We start from the raw sequence: 13,416 nt of genomic DNA, 5'->3' as shown, positions 1-13,416 counted from the left end.
TAAGCCACTTGGACTCCTAAGCCTTAGTTTCTTAACCTGTAAAATGTGATGAGTAATTATCAATTATCAATTCTTCTCAAAGAGTTATCATGAAGATTGCATGAGATGATACATAGGATAGTACTTTAAAATGTTATACAAATATTAGCTGTCACTATCAGCTAGTAGAATTTTCAACCTAAATCTTTCTAATGGTTGAAGGAGTGAATAAGCTTCGTCAAGAAAGAAATGGGGTCTGATTTTGCTTAATAGACTTCCCTGGTGGTTCAGACGGTAAAGCCTCTGTCTACAATGTGGGAGTCCTGGGTTTGATCCCTGGGTTGGGAAGATCCCCTGGCGAAGGAAATGGCAACCCACTTCAGTACTCTTGTCTGGAAAATCCCATGGACAAAGGAGCCTGGTAGACTACAGTCCATGGGGTTGCAAAGAGTCGGACAGAACTGAATTTCATCTTTTTAATGTTTGACTCATAATTGCAACTCACATAATTATTGAATGAATGCAAGACAATTATTGTGGAATATAGGCTGAACTGACATAGACAAACATTTTTTTTTCCTTGAAAAGATGTACTTCCCATCTTTGTGGAAAAAGTATTATTGTTCATATCTTACAAATTGGGAAACAGATGCATTGATTCGCAGATCATTCTGACAGCCAGATACTATAATTTCAGGTAATATCTAATCACATGTAGAAGGAATTACAACAAGTACTTTTTTTGGTTGTTTAAGAGAAAATGCAAAACAAGTCTGAATAGCTTAGCTCTGTCATATAAAACTGTTTAAAGCAAACTGATGAAGTATTTTGTCAGACTTTATATACTGATCATTAATAGAAACTAATTTTGTTTATTTTATATAAAACCCTTACTAAAGTCTCTGTTGCTCAGAAACTAATTATCTTATCCACGCCCCTAATATGGCAACTTTGTCTATGTTTCTATTCTTTGTGCATTGTGTTCAGTCTCAAACTGTGAATATTCCATTAACTGAGAGCTCTGAATAGCTATTGTGTAACTGGAGTGATATTCTGTCTGTGTCAGTTCCATGCATTGTGTTTGAGAATGTGCTGTTTTATTTCTGATGGGACTTCTCTCATTGCCACTAATAATAAGGTATTGAAACGTGTGAGTAAACCTCGTAAGTACCTTGTGCATTGTTGAAACATATAATCTGTCATTTTAGAATTGCTTGAGTATACATATGTTTCTGTATTTTCAAATAGGAAGTAGAATCACCACCAGTATCTATCCTTTGGGCTTTAGGTGAGAAGTGTCAGTGAAACTGAATCCAGAATTATCTGTTTATGTATGCTTTGTTTGGCAGAGGTTCCCTCCACCCTCACTACTTTTTTTCCTATCAGAATCTCAGATTAGTCTGTGGTTCAGAAATGTTGAGGGTCTCTGACCCAACAAATTCAGTTCAATCCTGGTAGCTTGTTTGATCACAAAAAGTGGTGTAAATACCCGACTGGTATGGGGTACTCATAGGTGATGAGCAAGTGGGAGACAGAGTCACTTGGCACAAATGTGGTTGCTCAGGCAGCAAGGCATACTGGCCTCACCCTTACACAATTATGCCTGTGGGCCTAAAAGAAACACTAAAATCTGACATCCTCTGTTTTCCCTTTGCAAGTCCACTCCTATATCCTTTTGAAGACCACTAGGCTTACTAGACCAAACAGGAGATACCAAGAGTGAACATTGACATTTTAGGAATCAGTGAACTAAAATGGACTGGAAGGGGGAAATTTAATTCAGATGACCGTTTTATCTACTACTGTGGGCAAGAATCCCTTAGAAGAAATGGAGTACCCCTCATAGTCAACACGAGAGTCTGAATGCAGTGCATTCAGATTGGGTGCAATCTCAAAAATGACAGAATGATCTTGGTTCATTTCCTAGGCAAACCATTCAGTATCACAGTAATCCAAGTCTATTCCCCAACCACTAATACCAAAGAAGCTGAAGTTGAATGGTTCTATGAAGACCTACAAGACCTTCTAGAAAAGAAAGTGAAAGTTAAGTCACTCAGTCATGTCCAACTCTTTGTGACCCCATGAACTGTAGCCTACCAGGCTCCTCCGTCCATGGGATTTTCCAGGCAAGAGTACTGGAGTGGGTTGCCATTTCCTTCTCCAGAGGATCTTCCCAACTCAGGGATTGAACCCTGGTCTCCCACATTGCAGGCAGATGCTTTAGCCTCTGAGCTACCAGGGAAGCCCTACAAGACCTTCTAAAATTAACACCAAAAAGAGATGTCGTTTTCATCATAGGGGACTGGAATGCAAAAATAGGAAGTCAAGAGATACCTGGAATAACAGGCAAGTTTGGTCTTGGAGTACAAAATGAAGCAGGACAAAGGCTAAGAGTTTTGCCAATAGAATGCACTGGTCATAGAACACACCCTCTTCCAACAACACAAGAGACGACTCTACACATGGACATCACCCGATGGTCATCACCCGATAATCAGTGTCAGATTGATTATATTATTTGCAGCCAAAGATGGAGGAGCTCTATACAGTCAACAAAAACAAGATTGGGAGCTGACTGTGGCTCAGATCATGAACTCCATATTGCTAAATTCAGACTTAAATTGAAAAAAGTAGGGAAAAACCACTAGACAATTCAGATATAACCTAAATCAAATCCCTTATGATTATATAGTGGAAGTGACAAATAGATTCAAGGGATTAGAACTGATAGAGTGCCTGAAGAACTATGGACAGAGGTTCATAACATTGTGCAGGAGGTGGTGATCAGAACCACCCCTAAGAAAAAGATATGCAAAAAGGCAACATGGTCGTCTGAGGAGGCCTTACAAATAGCTGAGAAAAGAAGAGAAACAAAAGTCAAAGGAGAAAAGGAAAGATATATCCATCTGAATGCATAGTTCCAAAGAATAGCAAGGAGAGAAAATAAAGCCTTTCTAAGTGAACAATGCAAAAAAAAGAGGAAAAACAATAGAATTGGAAAGAGTAGAGATCTCTTCAAGAAAATTAGAGATACCAAGGGAACATTTCATGTAAAGATTGGCACATAAATTAGGGCAGAAAGGGTAAGGGCCTAAACGAAGCAGAAGATATTAAGAAGAGGTGGCAAGAATACACAGAAAAACTATGCATAAAAAGATCTTAATGATCCAGATAACCACGATGGTGTGATTCCTCACCTAGAGCCAGACATCCTGGAGTGCAAAGTCAAGTTGGCCTTAGGAAGCATCACTATGAATAAAGCTAGTGGAGGTGATGGAATACCAACTGAACTATTTCAGATTCTAAAAGATGATGCTGTGAAAGTGCTTCACTCAATATGCCAGCAAATTTGGAAAACTCAGCAGTGTCCACAGGGCTGGAAAAGGTCAGTTTTCATTCCAATCCCAAAGAAAGGCAATGCCAAAGAATGTTCAAACTACCACACAGTTGCACTCATCTCACACACTAGCAAAGTAATGCTCAAAATTCTCCAAGCCAGGCTTCAACAGTATGTGAACTGAGAGCCTCCAGATGTTCAAACTGGATTTAGAAAAGGCAGAGGAACCAGACATCAAGTTGCCAACATCTGCTGAATCATAAAAAAGCAAGAGAATTCCAGAAAAACATCTGCTTCATTGACTATGCTAAAGCCTTTGACTGTGTGGATCACAATAAACTTTGGGAAATTCTTAAAGAGATGGGAATGCCAGACCACCTTACCTGCCTCCTGAGAAACCTGTATGCAGTCAAGAAGCAACAGTCAGAACCGGACATGGAACAACAGATTGGTTCAAAATTGGGAAAGGAGTATGTCAAGGATGTATATTGTCAAGCTGCTTATTTAACTTATATGCAGAGCACATCATGAGAAACGCTGGGCTGGAAGAAGCACAAGCTAGAATCAAGATTGCTGGGAGAAATATCAATAAACTCAGATGACACCACCCTTATGGGAGAAAGCGAAGAGGAACTAAAGAGCCTCTTGATGAAGGTGAAAGAGGAAAGTGAAAAAGCTGGCTTAAAACTCAGCATTCAAAAAATGAAGATCATGGCACCTGGTCCCATCACTTCATGGCAAATAGAGGAGGAAACAATGCAAACAGTGACAGACTTTATTTTGAGGGGCTCCAAAATCACTGTAGCCATGAAGTTAAAAAGCCTTGCTCCTTGGAAGAAAATCTATGACAAACTTAGACAGCATATTAAAAAGCAGAGACACTACTTTGCCGACAAAGGTCTGTCTCGTCAAAGCTATGGTTTTTCCAGTAGTCAAGTATGGATGTGAGAGTTGGACCATAAGGAAGGCTGACTGCCAAAGGATTGCTGCTTTTGAACTGTGGTGTTAGGGAAGACTCTTGAGAGTCCCTTGGACTGCAAGGAAATCAAAGCAGTCAGTCCTAAAGAAAATCAATCCTGAGTGTTCATTGGAAGGTCTGATGCTGAAGCTGAAGCTCCAGTACTTTGGCCACCTGATACAAAGAGCCAATTCATTAGAAAAGTCCCTGATGCTGGGAAAGATTGAAGGAAGGAGTAGAAGGGGACAACAGAGGATGAGATGGTTGGATGGCATCATCAATTCAATGGACATGAGTTTGAGCAAGCTCCGGTAGATGGTGAAGGACAGGGAATCATGGAGTGCTGCAGTCCATGAGGTCACAAAGAGTTGGACACAATTGAATGACTGAACAAAGGCTTATTAGTCAAAGTTTTGTAACTTAAGTAAACCAAAGAGCTGGAGACCATTTAGTCCTATAAAGCTCTCCCCGCCCCTCCATCCCCCGCCGCATCCATCTAGTTTTCCTGTCTAGTTACTAGTGGGGAGAAAATGGTAGCAGCTCTGTGTTTAAGAATTAACTTATTGTACTACTGGATTGGGAAAGAATGGTTTCATGATTACCTCCATTCAGCCTCATGCAGACAGGTTTAGGTTAAAGGTTTCTTCTACAGAACACAACTCGTTTCTTCTAAGTCGCTTCTGAGTAGGTTGGAATCAACAGGGAAATTTTTTGCAGCATTTCCTAGTTTGGAAGTAGCATATAAATGAAGCCATGGTTGGGAATGTTAAACCTATTTATACATCCATGAGAATGTTTTCTTTTGAAAAGTGGCATTCTGGGTCGCTTCCTTGGAGAACTTTAGGTCAGTGTTGCTCCATTTTAAAGCCTGTTTGCCACCTGGAGCAGTACATGAGCTTTTTGGAGCCAGACCTTATTTGAGTATGTTCCTGCAAATGTTTTTTAACTGACTAAGTAGTATTGAATTTAGAGTCAATTTTTTAAACTCCCTCAGAACTGTCTAGCATAAACAAAATTTATAGTCTCCTAAAAAGAGAAGAGAGAATACTAACATTTGTTGAATACCTGAGTTCAGCAGTTTGCATTCTCTGTTTCATTTCATCTTCATGGCCCCTATCAGATAACTATGATTGTTCCCACTTTAAACAAAGGTTAGAAGTTAAACAAAGATCAGTTTTGACTAAAGGCACAAACTGATCAGGTGTGAGGTAGAAGGTGATCCTACATGTGGATCACTTACGTTTCTCTTAAGGAACTCTGTGCCCGGTATGGTGATAAGCATTTTAACATGCATTATCTTATTCATTCTCGCCACATTTAAGCATCAGAGGTTTTAAAAATCAGTCTCTTAAGGCTGTTTTTAGACCAAGGGCAAATGCTATTAAAATGTTGATGTATTTTCCTTCCAGTCAGTCCTTCCTTTGTATATATTTTTGTATAATCTCAACTTTATTCCCATTTTCATGTAACTTTATAGATGAAGGATGTTCTCATTTTAATGTTTTCATGGATATATTAAAGTCTGAATAATAATTTAGGTTTCTGATGCTTTTCTGTTAAAATAGTGGGGCATTGAATGTATTTGTGCCTAAGCCTGTGGGTTATTTTATTTTTAAACATTTTATTAGTGTGTATTATTAGATGCAAAATTGCAGGATCAGAAGTTAGAAATATTTATTTTTAAAACTGTAACTGCTTGATACTTTTTGCCCAACCAGTTTCTTTAAAAAAGGGGACCATTGTCCACTTCATGGCAGTATGTGAATGCCTGTCTCCCTGTAGACCTAGCCCCTGGGGTTGGGACAGATGGTTCCAGTGCTTCTGTACCCAGCTGTAGTGCTCCACCCTGGATCCACTCCACTGTGGGGTGTTGGGAGGCTGGTAGGGAGAGATCTCTTCTCAGTCTGCATTTGCAACTATTTGCCCTCTCTGCCAGGCCTCCTGCTGCCCCTCTATTATGTCAACTGCACTTTGAAAAGCATAACTTCATACTTCTGTATTGTTTATCATTATCTCACTTATATTCCTTCAGTGTGTCATAGTACTTACCTTGTCTCTAATTGTACTCACTTCTGTGTAGACTTAAAAGAGATTTACCTCTGCATTTTTTTTTTTCCCCAGTCCAACATCATTTATTGCACAATCCTGTACAATCTTTTCCACTGACTTGTGATTCCCTTTAAAAAACACCTCCATCTTAGAACAGGCTCTGCTTCTGGCCTATTGTTTCATTGATTTGTCTGTTTTGCATGTGTAACTTTATAATATTTTCAAAAAGAATGAATGGATGAAGTCAGGCCTTAGCTAGGAGAGGGGCTTGATCTGGCTGGAAACAAGATCTGCTAGAGGGCTGTCTAAACTTGACAAGGAAAGAAACTGAGGCAATGAAGGACACATGAGTCCATACAACACAATAGGAAGATAGCAGACAGCAAAGATGCCATGCCTAAGGCAGTGGGCACTCAGGGGCCAGGATTTACAAAACAGGTCCTGGGGGCCGGGGAGGGTAGGTTGCTAGAAGCAAGCAAGATGTAGACAGGACTCCAGCAATGATCTTCACAGGAAAAAGTAGTTCTCTGAAGCCAACTATTAATTTACAGGAAAAATACCAGGGAATGTGTGTCTCATTGGCTGAGTAAGAGCTGAACCATGTCTTATTAAACACAAATAAGGCTGGTGATATTTTGATGGAATTAAGAACTTGGCACATGACGGGAAGAGCACCAGATGTCACGTACTTAGGTGTCAGTCAACTATTCGTTACAGCACCTCGAACCAGGGGCTCAGCCAGCCTTTAGTAACTGGGTAGGTGAGATGTGTGTAACAGGATTTGATAATATGGGTACTGCTGCTAAGTCACTTCAGTCATGTCCGACTCTTGTGCGACCCCATAGATGGCAGCCCATCAGGCTCCCCCATCCCTGGGATTTTCCAGGCAAGAACACTGGAGTGGGTTGCCATTTTCTTCTCCATTACCTCTGGATTTTTAAACAAGCTCTTGGATTTACTATTTCTGTTATTTTCTGTTTAATGCATTTGTTCCTGAAGTATTTTGTTTTGTAACTTTTAACAAATGAGTATTTTTCCTCATTTGGAGATGTAGTCCACTTATTTTGATTACTTAAGGCTTGTATTTATCTCTCTGTTCACCTTGACCAGATCTCATAGGACTTAATCAGTAGAGTTCCTGTTTTTATTTATTCTATGCCTTTCCCACTCTAAGTCATTTTGTTATTTTCAAAACAGTCTCATATTAGGATTTATATTTGTTTGAAACAGTTATTTAGGAGAATAGTTTCTTTTTATTCATGTATTGAGTTTTTGTTTAAATGCTTGTTTTTTAATTCTGTGATGATTTTGTTGTAATCTGCTTGGAGTATGATCTGTCCTTGCCGCTTTGCAGAATGTGTTGAATTCTTCATATGTATACTTATAGATCTATAAATATATGTGTATATATATGGACATTTAGGAAAGCTGTATCTCTGTAGTGTTAGCTTAGACTTAATTTTAAAAGTTTTTGCTGTATTTTTACCACCATGAAAATGTGATGTCTTTAACATGCCCTGAATATGAAGCCTTGGGTGTTTTCCTATCATGGTTAACAGTTTGAGATAACTGAGTCTCCCAGTCTGGCTGCACTGTTTCCCAGCGGGCCCAGCTGGGTGTACAGCCTGTGATATGGAAAGAAATCAAGACTCAGGACCCTAGAAACCTAATCTGTGACCTTGACTTTGTCCCTGAGATACTCTGACTAGAAAATTAAACTGACTGTTAGAGAAACTGTCATCATCATAAAAGGCAGGACTAATTTGATAAAATCTGAACACATCCTGCTTCACACTATTTATTTTGGAAACTGAGCATTGGAGACTTACTTTCCGTTTTAAAACTATCTGCCTCCAATAACTTATACTAATTGTCATGTATACTAAGTATTTGAACATTTGTATTTTGAAAGTTTGAGGGATATATATATGTGAATTTAATAGTTATTTAAGACTCCCTATATTAATCACGAGACTTCATAAACATGTTTAATGTCTGCATAATAATTTAGCAATAATTAAAGTTTTTGACTTTTTACTGTTACAGTAGGGGAGCAGTGAATATATTTTTGCCTAAATCTGAGGAATTTTCTTGAATATTGTCCCCTTAGCATATATAAGTAGAAGCAAAATGAATGGGTCAGAAATTATTAATATGTGAGTGTGTATATATATATATATATATATGTATAAATAAAATGACTGGAACCACTCTAAAGACACTTGATGCATTTTGCCAAATTGATTTCTTTTCAAAATGGAAAAATTTACACTCCTGTTGTGGTGTGTGAGTGCCTGTCTGGATGTAGACCTAACCCAGATGTGTGGTTCTACATCCTTTCCACCCAGCTGTGGTGTTCCATCCATCCTGCACCAACTCTGCTGTGGGTATTTCGAGTAACAAGGTGGTGTCATATGTCTTCTCCACAAGAAAAGGCATTGTTACCAAGGCAAACAGCAACACTTGATACAGCTGTGTACATGCCAGAGCCAAAGAAAAGCTTCACTGGAGGGATTGTTGACAATTGCTAGAGGTTGTGGCAATGCAGAAGTTACCTAGTTTTATTTTGGCAACAGGTGTTAATGGATTTATTGTAATGTTGGAGCCCTCCTCAAAATAAAATTATGAACACTGGGGAAATATAATAATAAAATAAAAAGCCTTAGCCAGGAATGCATTGCTTAAGATTTAGCAAATAAGATCACAAGTTAAAGAAAAGTAGGTTGCTTAAAAAAATTAATAAGGAAATAGCTATGCTTTGCTTTTAAATAAAAAAAAAATATTACAGGAACACATTTTTAGCATGAAAACAATGACCAGGTTATGTGCTCTGGTTTCCAGGCACTTATATCCTTTAAATTTACACTTAGAGACTTAACACAATTCTGTTTTTTTAATTAATTTATTTTAATTGGAGGCTAATTACTTTAAAATATTGTGATGGTTTTTGCCATACATTGACATGAATTAGCCACTCAAACCTATGGCTAGATCAACTGAACAGAAAATTAGCAAGGAAACACAGCTTTAAATGATACAATGGACCAGTTAGACCTAATTGATATCTATAAGGCATTTCACCCCAAAACAATGGATTTCACCTTTTTCTCAAGTGCACACAGAACATTCTCCAGGATAGCTCATATCCTGGACAGTAAATCTAGCCTTGGTAAATTTTTAAAAATTGAAATAATTTCAAGTATCTTTTCTGATCATGGTGTGGTAAGATTAGATGTCACCTACAGGAAAAAAAACTATTGAAAATACAAATGTATGGAGGCTAAACAAAACGCTTCTGAATAACCAACAAATCATGGAAGGAATCAACAGGAAATAAAAATATGCTTAGAAACAAATGAAAATGAAAACACAACAACCCAAAACCTGTGGGATTCAGTAAAAGCTGTGCTAAGAGGGAGGTTCATAGCAATACAAGCCTACCTCAAGAAACAAGAGAAACATCAAATAAACAATCTAACTTTACACCTAAAGCAAGTAGAAAAAGAAGAAAGAACCCCAAAATTAGAAGGAAGGAAGGAAAGAAAGAAAATCAGAGCAGAAATAAATGAAAAAGAAAAAAGGAGATTATAGCAAAAATCAACAAAACTAAATGCTTGTTCTTTGAGAAGATAAATAAAATAGACAAACCGTTAGCAAGGGAGAAGAATCAAATCAATAAAATTAGAAATGAAAATGGAGAAATCACAATTCCATTTTTTAATGGATGCTTAAATGCTATTGAAGCATAGTCTTAGCTGAGAAGCTTAGACACATAGAGATTAATTAAGTGCAACTAATTTTGTTTGAAAGTCAATGCAAAGAAATATGGAAAATTTCATAGGAAAATGCTTAAATAAGTATTTGGTAAAGATTCAGATTTTGTTCATCAGCTTCCTGTCTCATAAAATTAAGTCCTAAATTCACCAAGTGCTGTTCCTCCCATTTTCTTTTTGGTTCTGTGTGCAAAAGAATCTGGGATTGTTGTAGTTGGGTATATGTGTCTGCTATTCCACCCAGGAAATAGACATTTTCCTTTATTCATGTATTTCCATTTAAAACAGGTTGGAACTGGAAAGTCAATGTTTTCCTTCCATTTTCCGATATATACCTTTAGCTTGTAATGGTAAAAAAAAAAAAAAAAAAACAGTGATTAAAAACATTTATGCTTTTAAAAATTTTATTGAAGTATAGTTGATTTACAATGTTGTGTTGATTTCTGCTATATAGTAAAGTGACTGTTATCCATATACATTCTTTTCCATGATGGTTTATCACAAGATATTGAATATATTAATAGTACCATGTGCTGCACAGTAGGAGCTTGTTGTTTATCCATATACTTTTTTAAAGAGCATATATGTCAAGCAGGAATTTTTTATATGCCAGTGCATTCTTTGCATCATTTTAAGTGATCAGACAACAGTGGCTATTTCTGGGAGAATGATACATCTTTCTGTCTTGAGAAAATTTCTGAAATATGATTTCCTTGGGCTGGAACAGGGTGATTTCTCGCTGAGCTAAAGCAAACAGCAGATTTCTTCCTGAATTACTTTTTCATACTTTGCAGTCTTATCAAACATTGCCATAATATATGACCTAATACAGTAGAGATTAGGTTTAGCAGGAACCTAGCTTTACTTTTCAGGATGTTTGCAGAAAAATATTTGAGCTAATTTTAATTACTGGCTGGGTTGAAGAGAGTCTGACTTTCAGGATTCATGATGCTGACGTGCTGCTGCTGTAATTGGTCAGTCTCTACATTTATCTAATAAATAGAAACTGGGATTTTTTTTTCTTTATGTCAGAAATAACAGAAGTCATTATCAGTGGGAAAAGAAAGGTAGTGAGGGTAGAAGGGATTACAGAAGTCAAAGGCATTGTTTTTTTAATTTTAGTTTATTATTTTTGATTACACTGGGTCTTGGTAGCCACACACAGGCCTTCTCTAGTTGCTGCGAGTGGGGGCTACTCTCTGGTTGTGGTGTGCGGACTTCTCACTGTGACTTCTCTTGTTGCAGAGCACAGGCCCCGTAGTTGTGGTTCATAGGCTTAGCTGCCCCACAGCATGTGGGATCTTCCCAGACCAGGGATTGAACCCGCTTCCCCTGCATTGGCAGGGATTCTCAGCCCCTGGACCACCGGGGAAGTAAAAAAGCATCATTTTGCTTTTATTTTTAAAGAAAATGTCAAAATAATTAACAGTGTTCTCTAACTCAGCCCTCACCCTTAAATTGATAGTTGTTTACTTTTACAAGTTCTGAATGAAAAGGTGAAGAATTACCTCCTTGTAATCAGTGTGATGGATGGGAGAAAGTCCATCTTGTAACATTACAAGGTAATGGCAATATGTACACACTTAGACTATTAAGCAGTCTAATATTAAAAAAATGTCAACTATTATGTTTATATTAAATTTTATCTGTTATATGTTTATAGGTTAATGTTGACTTTAGAGGAACAACACACTTCTTATTTTTATCAGTTCAGTTAGCTATAATTAGAGGCTCAGAGTAGAAAGCTAGGAGTTACTGATAGGGGTCAGACAGCGAGATTAATGGGGCTCTGCCCATCCACTTCTGCTCTGTGCTTCCAGGATGTTTGCCAAGGTAACCTAGGTCTGTCTTCATAGTGAAAGGAGTCATCTTATCCTACAGAAGAAGGAATCACTGATGCATCATTAGCAGCATCTCGCCTTGGCCCTGTGACTGCAAATATTTGAAAGGCCCACCGCAGACCCACTCCTCTCTTGGGAAAGAAGACAGGAGTTCTCTATCTGTAACATTCCATAAAAGCTAAGGAGCATAAGGAGGGTGAGTGGGCAGGGCACCAGCTGTCTGTGCTGAAATACCAGAGCCTGGGCTCTAGTAATTAATGAAGTTTGAGAACATTTCCTTGGCATACTCTACTGCCTGACCCAGTTGACTGGGTCACTCTGGGGAAATGGGCCTTGATTCCTGCTTTTTCTTCCCAAGATTGATGGCCTGCACTTATATGTTTCAACTTGAAACAGTGGACCACCAGGTTGAAATGAACACCTGTACCATCCTGTTCTCAATTGGAGGAAGCCTTTATATTTTTTAGTGCTTTATTGAACATATCCTCTCTTTTTAAAGCATATATATATTTAAGAAATTTGAACCCTGTGGAACCTGATTGAGTGTTTCTTTTTTTCATAAGGAAGAATCAAAATGATCTTCTCAGAGTATTCTGAAGTTTGAGAAAGGCTTATATTTGCTAGGCTTTATCTTTTTTCAAGGATAAAGAGGTCTCCCATCTTTTCTGGTGATTGAGGGGTATCAGATACTTGTCTTAAATGTTACAAATGATTTCAGTTAAAACAGTCAAAAGTATTATTAAAAAAAAACAGTGGATACTTGGTAACATCCTTAAAATTATTCAGTAAAAACTTTCCATCAGATTTACAATATTATGGAGAGGGTAATCTCAATCTACATGCTGCTAAGTCACTTCAGTCGTGTCCGACTCTGTGTGACCCCATGAACGGCAGCCCACCAGGCTCCTTCGTCCCTGGGATTCTCCAGGCAAGAACACTGGAGTGGGTTGCCATTTCCTTCTCCAATGCATGAAAGTGAAAAGGGAAAGTGAAGTCGCTCTGTCGTGTCCGACTCTTAGCGACCCCATGGACTGCAGCCTACCAGGCTCCTCCGTCCATGGGATTTTCCTGGCAAGAGTACTGGAGTGGGGTGCCATCGCCTTCTCCAATCTACATATGGAGAGTTAAATCACAAGGTAGTACAGTACTTGCCTGAAATAAGTCACATGATGACATCATCCATATTCTCAGTCATTTGTGTAAGGAAAGACTTCTGTTTTATGTAAGCAAGGACTAAGTTTAACAAATGATTCTCATAGTGTGATCCTGAACCAGCATCGTTCACATCTGAGAGATTGTTTTAGGGTTCACCCCAGACCTACTGAATTAATCTCAAGAGTGGGACTCCTGCATTTTGTGCTTTTTAAAGGCCGTCCTCATACTTGTGATGCACTCTGAACTTTGAGAACCACTGGCTTGATACAGTCTTTCCATAATTGTTTATGTAGTTTAAACACTTGGGGTTGCTGAGGTGATGCA

At 38.2% G+C, this 13,416-nt stretch overlaps 1 protein-coding gene across 13 annotated transcripts in view; it reads left to right on the top strand.

The window, feature by feature from the left end:
* Positions 1-13,416, top strand: part of KANK1 (KN motif and ankyrin repeat domains 1) — a 215,161-nt gene that overhangs the window by 53,925 nt on the left and 147,820 nt on the right. The window contains exon 2 of one of the 13 annotated variants that reach the window (XM_086415382.1): positions 11,917-12,133. The exons of the other annotated variants lie outside the window; for them this stretch is intronic. The gene's annotated coding sequence lies outside the window, so the exon portion shown is untranslated. The remainder of the gene's footprint in view (positions 1-11,916; positions 12,134-13,416) is intronic. 13 annotated transcript variants of the gene reach the window in all.

The sequence above is a fragment of the Bos grunniens genome, chromosome 8 (genome assembly GCF_055505025.1).
Source record: "Bos grunniens cultivar Pamir isolate PY7600 chromosome 8, Bosgru_T2T1.0, whole genome shotgun sequence".
In the NCBI taxonomy this organism is placed as follows: domain Eukaryota; kingdom Metazoa; phylum Chordata; class Mammalia; order Artiodactyla; family Bovidae; genus Bos; species Bos grunniens.
Note: the sequence above shows the minus strand (reverse complement) of the source record. Positions and strands in the feature narration are given on the sequence as shown.